The sequence below is a fragment of the Fundulus heteroclitus genome, chromosome 14, assembly GCF_011125445.2.
Source record: "Fundulus heteroclitus isolate FHET01 chromosome 14, MU-UCD_Fhet_4.1, whole genome shotgun sequence".
Lineage (NCBI taxonomy): Eukaryota > Metazoa > Chordata > Actinopteri > Cyprinodontiformes > Fundulidae > Fundulus > Fundulus heteroclitus.
The window spans coordinates 7607018-7619515 of NC_046374.1; the positions used below are offsets into that span (position 1 = coordinate 7607018).

Genomic DNA, 12498 nt, shown 5'->3' on the forward strand with positions numbered 1-12498 from the left:
AAGAGTTGAAAATCATGCCTTTTCCACCTCACAATTAAGAATTAAGCTGTTCTTTGGGTTGATCTTTCACACAAACAAAACATAGCAAAAATATTAGAATTTGTGTTGGCATTGTGACAACAAATATAAAGGTTTGAGGACTACAAAACACTTTCTCAAGGGACCAGAAATCTAAAAGGTTACATAGAAAATTAAAAGGAAATAAACACAACAAAGCGATGCTCCATTCTGCAAAGATATGTTGAGGCGGCACACCTCATGCAAGCCAGCCTTTTTTAGGTCTTCTAAACTACTTAAGAAAAATAGTGTTTGTGAACAACTGAAGTACTGAGACACCAAACTGATAAAGTCGTAGCAGCTTCTCACTAAGGACAGAACTACTTTGTTTTATTTCTGTTTTTGACTTAGGATGTGTAATTCATTTTATTGTTTTTGAAAAACGCAGTTCCTGTTTGTGTAACATGAACACACACACACACACACACACACACACACACACACACACACACACACACACAGCTCGTTCACTTTATTGACACAACAAAAAGCAAAAAGGAAAGAAAACCACAACTGAAAAGCAGGAAATTTGAAAGAATGCCGATATACGTGATCAAATAACAACCCTTCTCTTTTTCAGTTTCATAAGTGTTTTGACATCAAGACCTATGAGAAGATTCCTGTGCCCATTCCCTACAATAAATGCTGTCGGTACGAGTTTCAGTTCAACACGACTACAGATCGGCACTGCACAGAAGTATCCAGTAAAACCAGTGACGTTATAACTCATGGTAAATATCTAATTTTACGTACACTTTTCTGTCTTAACATTGCTCATGTCAAATGGAGTTAATTTACGTTATTTTCTTGAAATGTCCTTTGAAAGAAGCAACGTTGGGGTGAAATACTAAGATTTCAAATAAGGAATGGCAAATTGCGTTTCCAGAAAAAAAAAAAAGCTCCACACGCAAATTGCTTTGCACCTGATATGAAGATCAGTTTTGTGCACGCCAATTATTTTGCACATGTCTAATTACGTGCAAACCTTTAGAACAGGCGTGTCCAAAGTGCGGCCCGGGGGCCATTTGTGGCCCCTGTACTGATTTGTGCGGCCCCCCAACTGAATTGAATTGATATCTTTATTTCGAACATTCAGGAGAAAGTATATACAAATAAAAAAACAAACAAACAAAAATACGAAACAATAAAACAATGTTTAAAAACATTGGCGAGAAAACAATAAACAAGGTACCCTTCTTTCCTGAGTTAATATACCTCTATTACATGTGCGAAAAGGAGTAGGAAGAAGTAAAACTTATGTACTCCTACCCCTTTAATTCTTTTATTTCTTCAATTTACAATATTTATAATTATGTTGCTATATATATATATATATATATATATATATATATATATATATATATATATATATATATATATATATATATATATATATATATACACCTACCTACACATATACATAATTATATATACACATATGCCCTCATACATATATACAAATAACAAGACAAAAACACAAACAAAACTTTCTACCATACTTATCTATACCTTCTGAAAATAATTTCTTTGTACATTTTTTTGAAAAGGAACACGTTTGGGCATTGCTTTAGGTTCTCATTTAGTTTTTTCCACAATTTAACTCCGCAAATTGATAAACATAATCTATTCCTTGTAGTTCTACATCTATTAGTCTTAAAATTTCCCCTTCCCCTTAAATCGTACCCTCTCTCCCTTTCAGAGAACATCTTATGTATATTCCCAGGCAATAGGCTATGTCTTACTTTGAACATGAATACTACAGTTTGGTATTCAATTAAATCATAATATTTTAGTAATTTAGGTTTTAGAAATAATGAGTTTGTATGATCCCGAAATCCGGCGTTGTGAATGATTCTTATTGCTCTTTTTCGCATTATGACTAGTGGCTGTAGTGAGTGTTGATGTGTGTTTCCCCAAACCTCTACACAGTAATTCAAATAAGGTAACAGTAATGAACAGTATAGGATGTGAACTGCATTTCAAGAATGATGATGCTGACCAGCACTGTTGGCTGGTGCAGATAGAAACTTTTTATTTTTAATTTGGGCTAAATTATTACAGTTAAAATTAAGTTCAATTAATAAAGTTAATATCTTTACATATTGATTTGAATGTTAGGTACAGTACACACAGGTTAAAAAAAAAAACTTTTTATTATTTTGATTAACTTTTTGGCCCTCGAGTGCTTCTGATTTGACAATATCGGCCAACGACCTAAAACGTTTGGACCCCCCTGCTTTAGAAGATCAGGTCCTGTGTATTCAGCGTCTCATTTCTGACTGGACAGCTGTGTTACCACTGCTTGACTGTCATTAGTCAGCTCAATATTTCTAGCTTTAGCCGAGATAAAGCATCCTGTGGTTTCTCACGAGTCTTAGTGTCACACAGAGGTGTGCATGTCATGTTCTGATGTCAGTGCTGCATTAGGGTTGCCTGACGTGTTCGATGTTTGAGCTGTGTTGCACATATGAACTGAAAGAAAAAGATAAAATGCAATTTGGCATGTCTTTCAACCAAGCTGACCTGTGCCAGACCTCATAGCATAGCTTTTCAAAGTTTTTGGTAGTGTATGCTAAGATGAGCAGAATCAGAGCTAAGGAAGCATGGGCCAGTATGAGTTTCTCACAATGTGATAACCTTTAGTGGCAGAATCACCTTTTCATGTTGCAAAGATGTTTGTGTTGGGATGGACATTGACAAGACAGAACGGTGCTACTTTTTTGCTCCAAACAACCACTGTGGGCTCTGGTGCGTTCTCTGGCATCTGATTAATTGGACTTGTGACATCAAATTTTAATCGCTTTTGAAACTGTACCTTTTTAAAACTTTAAAGTAAATTTGTTATCGTTATTACTCTCTATTATTTAACCAGCAGAATTAAATTGTGACTCCAGAGGTCACGTGTTCTGATAGCAATCATCTGAAAACGTGACAGTACCAAAGCTTAAAGCAGAAGTAATCAGACGGGAACCAAACATTTCTTTATTCTGTAGCAGATGAAAAGAGTACTTTGTTTACCACTGAGATGGGAAGCACTTTGTAGCGTAAAAGCGCTTTCAGTGGCCCAATTGAATAGAAAGTGTGTTATGAGTCCAGTGCATTTACCATTAACAAGTAAGACTAATAGACTGACTCTCTAAATAAAAAAGATAATTCTAGAGGGTGTTATAGGAGAATATAAGACCCTCCTATAGGAGAAGGTTATCTTTCCAGTATGGCTGGAAAATATTTTCCAAATAATTTAGACTCCATCATTATACATCCACTGGAAAGCTTTCAAGATCATCATAGAGAGCAGTGCCGTCTCTGGCAAGATAGGTTAAGTGGGGCACAAAAACTCAACACCTAATAGCAGCAGCTAATTTTTCTGTGATGCATACAACCTGACAGATACATTGGCATAAACCAACACACTAGAAATGAATTTTTATATAAGCTAAATGTAATTACAATTTTATGCATAACAAATAGAGGCTCACTCATAATGTTCATTCATTCAACAAAAAAGATTCACATTGATCCTTCAATGAGCCAGCAAGGACAACCAACACTAGATGGTCGAACACTAACCGGCAGTAAATGTAACGTTGGCAATTGGAATATTTTGACTGGACGCTTTAAGCTGGGGGCCAGAATATTTGTGCCCCACGAGAGCATGTTGGTCATACCCACTGCCATTTCAGATGCCTTGATACTGGGGCCGACCCCAATTTAGGTGCCGTTTTCTGGCACACTTAGATGTATAGACACAAATGTTTATAACAGAATTTTATTGGTCAGGGAATCTGTCTTTTTTACAGTATTACTCTAAGAACAATCAAGTCCCACTGATTATTGCAAACATAGAGCTCCACATCAACATCAGATAGAGCCTGGCCCCAAATGCAGAGTTGCCACAGATAGAGAGTCCCTCAAAATGTACAGACACAATCCAAAAAGTCCTTCATTTCTGACTCTATAGGCCTTCGCTTCAATGTGAAATGATCAAGTTTATTACTGCACGAATAAAAATCTAGGCTCAATAAGTAGTTGAAAGGGGTTGGCAGGTAAAATTCTCCCAACCCAAAAGAAGTTGACGCAATCAACGGCGAATAAGCAGGAAGTTTCAGGTGACAACAAAATTTAAATGTCTGGCCACCATTCGAAACAAATTTGGGAAACAAAAACCCGCATGCCTGCCCCGATACCTCATACCAACTGCCAAACAATGCGGTGGTGGGTGTTGCAATGGCCCGGACCCGGTACTGATTGTGGCAAGGCCTTACAAGAACTGTTACATAATCAAATACCCACAAACCAATGAACCACTATAAGTGACACAGAACTCACTTACAGTTGCGTGAGAAACTCACGTTATCACTGCCTAAAGATCTGCTGGCAGGTCAGGCTTTCTGTTCAAGAGAACTAGCAGCATATTGGTGTTCCTTTAATCCAGGCCCTGACATGCCACTACTTGCTTGTTTTGTTCCTTTTGCTCAGTCCTCTGGTCCTTCAGTGGTATTTCCTGTAAATGTCTGAGTTATGAAGCAAACTACATCTGGTTGTAAATCCCTTGAAGTCCCTTGTCTACTTGGTTCCTGTGAGCAGAAAGGAGAGCTGCGCGAGCTGAAACCTTATCAGGGGATAGAGCTTTTGGAGGATAAGGGTAAAGAAAATTGCATTCAGAAACTAAAAAGACTCTGCTTTCTTATTCTTGCAGGTACCACAACGCCTTGCCTCGATACGGCGAATGTGGCGGCCATCGTCATCCCGATCATTGTGTGCATCTGTGTCGCACTATCCTTCTACTGCTTCAAGAAGTACGTGTGTCCGCACCCATCTGCACCAATTACTGTCATGTCTGTCATGGGGGGGCAATTACAAAATAGATTTGAAGGGAGAAGCATCGGGTGCATTATTAGGAATCGCTTATGTATTAGTGAAGAAGAAAGCAGGAAACGCGAACATGATACAGTTTTCATCGCTGCAAATTTCTGGAGAACCGTTAGGCAATAATTGCATAATGTCCCGCAGATGTACTTTTGAAACTCACAGGGCGCCTAGGTTTTAGTTGAAGGTAAGTCCAGCGTTTTATACGTCTCTGCAGGAGATACATAAAACGCTTGACTGTCGTTCTCTTCTACGTTCTTAATCAGCAAATGAAATAAAACGAGATGTTCTGATGCTCCTAGGAGTTTAACGGTGAAAAGGCGCTCAGACCATAACCACTTACTTGGAAACGTTTGGTGGTAAACCAACCTGGAGCATTGCGTAGTTCTACAGTGGAAGGAAGTGCTTGATGGCGTTGTACCTTAAAAACCCAAAAGTTTGGTTTGCGTTTCTATTCAGCCCAATGGGCTCTGACACCCATTAACAGAATCCATTACAAATAATAGCCATAGCCTGTAGAAGCTACCTAATTAGTGACCACAACAAGACACGGCCTTCCGCCTACACACAGCCGGAGCTACAAGCGTGTCTAGCGTAACGTTGTGTTAGAATGGCCCAGCCAAGGTCCAGAATCTGTGGCAAGGCTTAAAAACAAATGACGTCCACAGATGCTCTCTGTCTAATCTGACTGGGGTCGGGCTGTTTTTGGCAAAGATCTCAGACTCTAGATGTGCAAAGCTACAGGAAGCAAAAGATTTGCACCTGGTATTCCAGCAAAAGGTAAAAGTACATTGAGGTTTGTGATTGTAACTCAACAAAACGTAGAAAGGTTAGAGGCGTGAGTATCTCCGCATAGAACTGTTTACATTAAGGCTAAGGGCTGACAGTCCGTCCCGTGTGTTGAAACAGCACGGATGGGTGTGGCCCGTGCAGCTCTCAGAATTATTATAGCGCTACCACAAGCCGTGTCATGTCTGCACATGATTGATGGAAATATTGTTTGCAGCCCTTTTTTTAATGACATGTGTTTGTAGGTTTTTGTTTGGAAATTACAGCGATTGAAAAGCATGCAACAGAGCAGAACTTTTCTCCCTCCACCCCCCCTACTCCCCTCTCCAAATAAGTGTAAGGAAACATGATAACACTAAGAAATAAGATTATAAATAAATAAATAAATAAATAAATAAAGGAGTACTGATTACAGCACATATTTTTTAAGAGGTTTCCTCAGGACGGTATCTCACACCACATGGACATTCTACGGCTTCTGCTGAAGCAAGTTCCCAGCATTAGCATCGTCTCTTGTTAATGCAATTAATACAATACAAATTAATACAAGTTCTCCATATTTCATCAAAAACATGATCCCCCCCCCCTAATATTGTACGTTATTTTTTTCATTGTCATGTTTGTTGCCATCTCCTTAACCCCGTCTTCCAATTTTTTTGTCCATCTAAATTTTTCCAATGAAGGGAAATGATACGTCTAGCTTGTTAGATATCTACTAATCTAGATTCTTTGTTTGTAAGGGTGGGACAGTTGGATGTGTGCCCAGAAGGACCAACTTGGTGTCCAGTGCTAACTTCTTAGCTAATATTTGACCAATGATATTAATTTCTTGCCAGAAGGATTTCACTTGTACACATTCCCATATAGAGTGGTACATCGTTCCTCTTGCTTCATTGCCCTTAATACACATCATGAATGTTTATTATTAGACAGATTCAACCGTTTGCAGCCTTTTTACTGATGCATCGTTGTGTTTGTTTACTTCCTATTTCAGGCATGAACATATTTTTGGCAGCACCAAGCTGGACCACTCTGTAATAAAGGAAATGTTCAACTTCAACAAGGTAAACAAGGTGTTTTTTTTCTTTCTAAAAAGTGTAAAAATGTCTATGCTTTTTCCCCTGATTCTCTGTTTTCACAAAAGCTTTGACACTCTTATTCTAATTTTAGTTGCCAAGGACGAAATTGTATGTACCAATGGAGATAATTGATCCTCCCGCTGTTCCATCAGCTGACCACGAAAAGGATGATCATCAGCAAAGTAGCAGACCGCACATTTTGCAAGGCAACAGGACTGAAGCTGTGTGAACCTGACACAAAGAGAAACTTGAGCAGCTTTCATCGCACCGACGTCCTCTGGAGTTGCTGTGAGGGGGGGGGGGGGGGGGACCTTGCCCATGCATGCTGAGAAATATCGCCACCACATGTCATTGAAAATGGCTTCCTCCTGTGACTATAGCACTTAAACTCTATGTACTTTGCCCTTAAAATGGGAAACCTGCCAAGTTTGATTGAAAGCTCAAAATTACAGCTTGAAAAGCAAAAACTGTGGAACTTTGGAAGTTCATCCTGGCTTTGAGCAACTTTTTTCTTTACCAACCGCTACTCCTAAACAGGAATCCTTCTTATAAAGACCCCTCAGAATATTTTTTCAGGCCTCTGAGAGGCCATTTTAAAGCCTCTCTTTGGGCGACTCCTGGTTTTTGTCGTCCTCTCTGAACCTGTATTATATTTAAAAAAAAGCTTTATTTGCCAGTCCTGGCTGGAGGCCAGTCTGTAGGCTGGTGAACACGGCAGTTCTGAGCCGGCCCTGAGAGCGCCTCCGCCTGCATCGGTGTTATGCTTTCACGTGATGGAGGCGGAGGGCGTCCGGAGTCGTTCCTCCGCTGTTACATCTGCGCGCCACAAGCGGAGCTGCACACTAACCGGCTGGCCTTTGCAGCTTGTTGACGAACTGAGGTGAAGGGGTTCATGACGGACCACGTTCTGTTGTGTCCAGGTATTCGCTCACTGCACTGAGTGTCTCAGGGGTTATTACCATGCATTCAACTGCTTTTCAGCTGCTACTTCTTATTGACATTTTTTCTATATATAAAACACTGTTTGCTTTAGTTTCCCACTGAGACCAGCCCAAAATATCCCCTGTTTTCACACATGACTGTGGATTGTACCTAGTTTAACCTTCTGTTTACAGATTGACTACAGTTTGAAAAAAAAAAAAAACCCTGCCATAACATAATAGAACCAACTTTGCGCCTATAGTAAAGAAGCTGTTTTTTGTTTTCCCTCCTTCACTCTACTCAAGAGCTGCTACTCGGCAGAAATCTTTTTCCAGAGACTATTTAATAAGACACCTGAAGGATGATGCATTACCACTTTAAAATCTGAACTGGACGGTTTAGATCTTTGGAAGCGAGATGTCCCCGCGGAGCTTTCGGTCGCCCCCCGCGGCGTTGCAGACTCATGCTGATCAAGACGAGGAAGAACACTGTGTGGAAACTGCCTTTGAAACAGGCTGTCCAGTCACGGGGTGAGCAGTGCATGGAGAATAAATAAGAGAGCTCTCTGCTCATAATCTCCGACCCAGGAGACGAGGGAAGGACAGGGCTAGTTGTTGTATTTTACAAGCAGGAGCTTTTGCATAGCACATGTGAAATATGCCTGGATGCCAGATTAGCAGGCCTGTGATAACCTGGATGGTGTCGAATGGAAGAATGATCTTCAGCTTTGTGCAAGAAGCTCTTACTTGCTGCTGTGTCCCAGCTGTTTTTGGCCTCCACTCCAGGCTTAATGGCTGAAGGAAGCTGATAGTGTCTCTGGGTCGGCGCTCCTTTTCTTTGATGAAATGCTAGATATATACGAGAGAAGCTCAAAACACAACTTTATTTCCTCTTTGAAGCCACTGCAACCTCCACAAACTCCGTTCGTTGACTCCGGCCCCGTCAATTTTCCGGTATATTTCAGATGCAAATAAGGTTTTTTAAGGTTTACTCGACGCCTTTACTGTCATTTTAAAACGCATTTCCACCTGCCATACTCAGGTTTTAAACGTTCTGAAAGGAGCACCGGGATAAATATTGTAAATATCTGAGAAAATATTAAACTGAGGATACGCTCGGAACATGTGTTCAATTTATCTGCTGTCTTTTGTCTTTTTTGTCATCATTTTTTTTTTTTTTTTATTACACAAATTGAAAATGTCTCACCAGTCTTTGTTCCCTAAAAGGCATTGGCCATCCTCTTTTCTGGTTTACGGGATGTATTGTGTCACTTGGTCTGCTTGGCTTGTCCTGTTTAACATGTAACAGAAAGCGAAAGTAAACAGATTTGGGGGAAAATGCTAGATTTGTCGTAGGCAGACCTAGATTATTTTTTTTACAAACCAGCAGCAGGTTGTTTCAGTTTAAAGCTTTCTTTTTGTAGCTTTTACTATTCTATGCTCTTGGTTTTAGCTTGACATTCCTTTCAGGAGCACATTTTCATGAGTACCACTGCTTCTGGGAGACTTCAGCACCTCTGTGGGCAGTGACGTTGTCACCTGGAGAGGTGTGATGGGAAGGAATGCTCTCCCTGATGCCAACCAGAGCAGTGTTTTGTTGTTGGACTTCTGTGTGAGGCATAGAACGTCCATAACAAACACCATGTTTGAGCTCAGCGTGCTCCATAAGAGTACTTTGTACCAGGCCACCTTGAGCCGAAGATCAAAGATTGCTTCTGTAATCATATTGTCAGACATCATGGACATTTGGGTGAAGAGACTGGGAGAGTCTTCATCTGATCACCACCTGAGGGCAGAGGGAGGCTACTGAGCAGACCTGGTAAACCCAAAGGAGTGGAGAGGGTGAGCTGGGAACCTTCGGCCAAGGAACCTGTCCAAGTGGTCTTCAATTCACACCTACGGGAGAATTTCTCTCATCTACCGAGAGAGGCTGGGGACACGGAGTTGGAAAGGACCGTGTTCAGAACCTCCACTGACGATGCGGTTTCCAGGTTCTGGTGCCAGAAGGTTATCGGTTCCTGTCGCGGTGGAAACTACAGGACCTGCTGATGAACACCAGTGGTGATACGGTGATTGGGACAGGGCTGGCCCAAGCCTCCATGGGGCCCTAAGCAAAATTTCATTTTAGGGCCCTCTATTTCTACCAGTAATAAGAATTTGCTAGCAAATGTCCAACATAATGATGTTTTATCTATTGTTTGATATCAAACGATAGCAAAACTTTGTTTTTTGAAGCTAAAAACAAAAGAAAAAAACTAAATACATAGGACCAACCATGAGATTTTTACTCAATCAACGTTAGAGCTCAGTTTTACACAAACACTTCTCTGCATCGAAATAGGTCAGTTGAGGTCAGTTTTGGAAGCAAACTCCCAAAAATAGTTCAGAGCTGGAAACAGACGCCGGGAAGGAGCCAGTATTCACTGGAGGGAAAGCAGTTTCACTGGCTTTTATTAGCTGCGCGCTGCACGCTTTCGCTCACTAGTCAGCAGAGGTGGGTAGAGTAGAGCCAATAATTGTACTCAAGGAAGAGTAGCACTACTTCAACATATTTTTTACTCAAGTAAAAGTAAAGTCAGCCAAGAAATTACTTGAGTAAGGGTAAACAAAGTATTCGGTAAGAAGGCTACTCAAGTACTGAGTAACTAATCATAATAACTGATGATTTAATGTTTAAAAATTATGTAATCGGACAGACAAATATAAGGTTATGTGCAAATTCTGGTATTCTGAAGATAAAAACAATATACAAAGAATAACATAACAAAACATCAAATTCAGGCATAAGAAACACTTTCTAACACATTTTTAACATTAAACTTGGAAGCAATGCTTACATTAGTTAGTTAGTACAGTGCAAAGCACTTCCAATGACAGTGCTGTATGTCCATTAGACCTCCAAATGGCTCAATGAGCTCAGCAGAAAATAGCATAACAAGGCTTGTGTACAAACAAGAAGTCTCACTTTAACATAAAAGTTATGAGTTGTTTTTTTTTGTTAAAACAACTCTGTTCTTTACACATGAAGTTACTCAAAGTAAGTAGAGTAGCAAGAAATTTTACTCAAGTAAGAGAAGCGGCACTTGAGTGATAATATGACTCGAGTTGTAATGTTCTTCAATTTTCATTGTTTGTTGTTATTTCAACTTTTATCATTTTCTCTTCATAGCAGGTACACCTGGTCTGGCGTTCTGTTAGCTGTGACAATCCAAGGAAGACAGATCACCCGCTTTTACCATATGACATAGAAAGGATTCCTGGATTAATGTGTGCTTCTGTGCCCGGTTCTGCTGGAGGTTCTCCTCCCTGTTAAAGGGGAGTTTTCCTCTCCACTGTCGCTTCATGCATGCTCAGTATGAGGGATTGCTGCAAAGACATGGACGATGCAGACGACTGTCTACTATGGCTCTACGCTCTTTCAGGAGGAGTGAATGCTGCTCGTCAAGAGTTGATGCAATCAACTGGGTTTCCTTAGAGGGGAAACTTTTTGAACTAACTCCGCTGACAGAGCAGCCCACAGCCTGGGGAGTAAGTGCAAAATCAAACTGGTAAAAGTAATATCACTGAAGTTAAAAGCAACAGGAGCTAAAACAAAGCCCAGGATGTGTTTCCCTCTTCCAGGCATTTCTAGGCCAGTCGGACCACAAAACGGAGGAAGATAATCTGAGCAGGGAGGAGTTGAGCCAGGCAGGCATGGAAAAACCAGTAGGGCCAGTGGTACTCAGAATCAGAAATACTTTAATAATCCCAGAGGGAAATAGTTGTTTCAGTACAATCGCCATAACATAACTGCGTACTGTGCCTTATGTCCCATCTGGTCTGTCTCTCATGTTCACATGTCACTTTCCCTCCTCCTGACTACAGACCCCACTCACCAAGTACATTGTGGACAACGCATTTCATCTATTGGGATCTATGTTTCCAGGAGGACAACTTTAATGGAGCTCGGGGGGTGGGGGGGGGGGGGGGGGGGGGGGACCTGAAAAGAAGGACTCTGTCTCTACGTAAACGAAGGCTGGAATACAGATGTTACAGTGTTGAAGAAATCACACCGGCCTCATTCACGTACATTATTCACTAACGGCAAGCCACTGTATTTACTGCGGGGGTTTTTCTCGTTTGACCTGATTGCTGTTTACATTCCGCCTCATGCAAGTGTTAGTGAGGCGTTGCTACACCGTGGCCGACCAGATAACCGTCCTCCCATTCAGGACCTGTGCATTTCTAAAGCCCGCAAACAGGCAGGAAGCATTACTGCAGATCTGTCCCACCCTGATCTCAGAGCACTATATGCCAAAACCAACAGGCTCGGGAACAGTTTCTTCCCATCAGCCATCGCTTTCATGAATAGCTTACAGTGTCAGGACAAACTCCTGTGGAATACTCCTGCAACTCTGCCTCTATTTAGCCACCTGTTTACCACGCAGCTGTAGTTATTACAGCCAGAACTGATCGGTTCTGACATCTGGGCCTAGTGATGGACTCAGATCTGAGTCTGAGAAGTTAGCCTTCTATCACTTAATGAAAGGTTCCAGGGTTTAATGACTGATGTCCCAGCAGGACTTTGAAAAACCCATCTGCGGTATCATCTTTAGTCGAATTGATCACTGCAACGATGTCTTCACAGGTCTTTCTAAAAAGTAAACCAGCCAGCTGGAGCTGATTCAGGACGCTGGCTGCTGCTCCACTCCACACTGAAGCTGGGGAAGCAGAGCACATCAGGTTCTGAAGTCCTCACGCTGGCTTCCTGTAATTCAGAGAGCGGATCAGTGAATGCTTGGCAC

At 41.2% G+C, this 12498-nt stretch overlaps 1 long non-coding RNA gene across 1 annotated transcript; it reads left to right on the forward strand.

The window, feature by feature from the left end:
- The first annotated feature begins 542 nt into the window (after positions 1-542).
- On the forward strand, positions 543-8851 carry LOC118556523. The gene is made up of 4 exons (XR_004932501.1): positions 543-788; positions 4757-4856; positions 6710-6779; positions 6886-8851. It is a non-coding gene; the product is annotated as an uncharacterized LOC118556523 (long non-coding RNA).
- The last annotated feature ends 3647 nt before the right edge of the window (positions 8852-12498 follow it).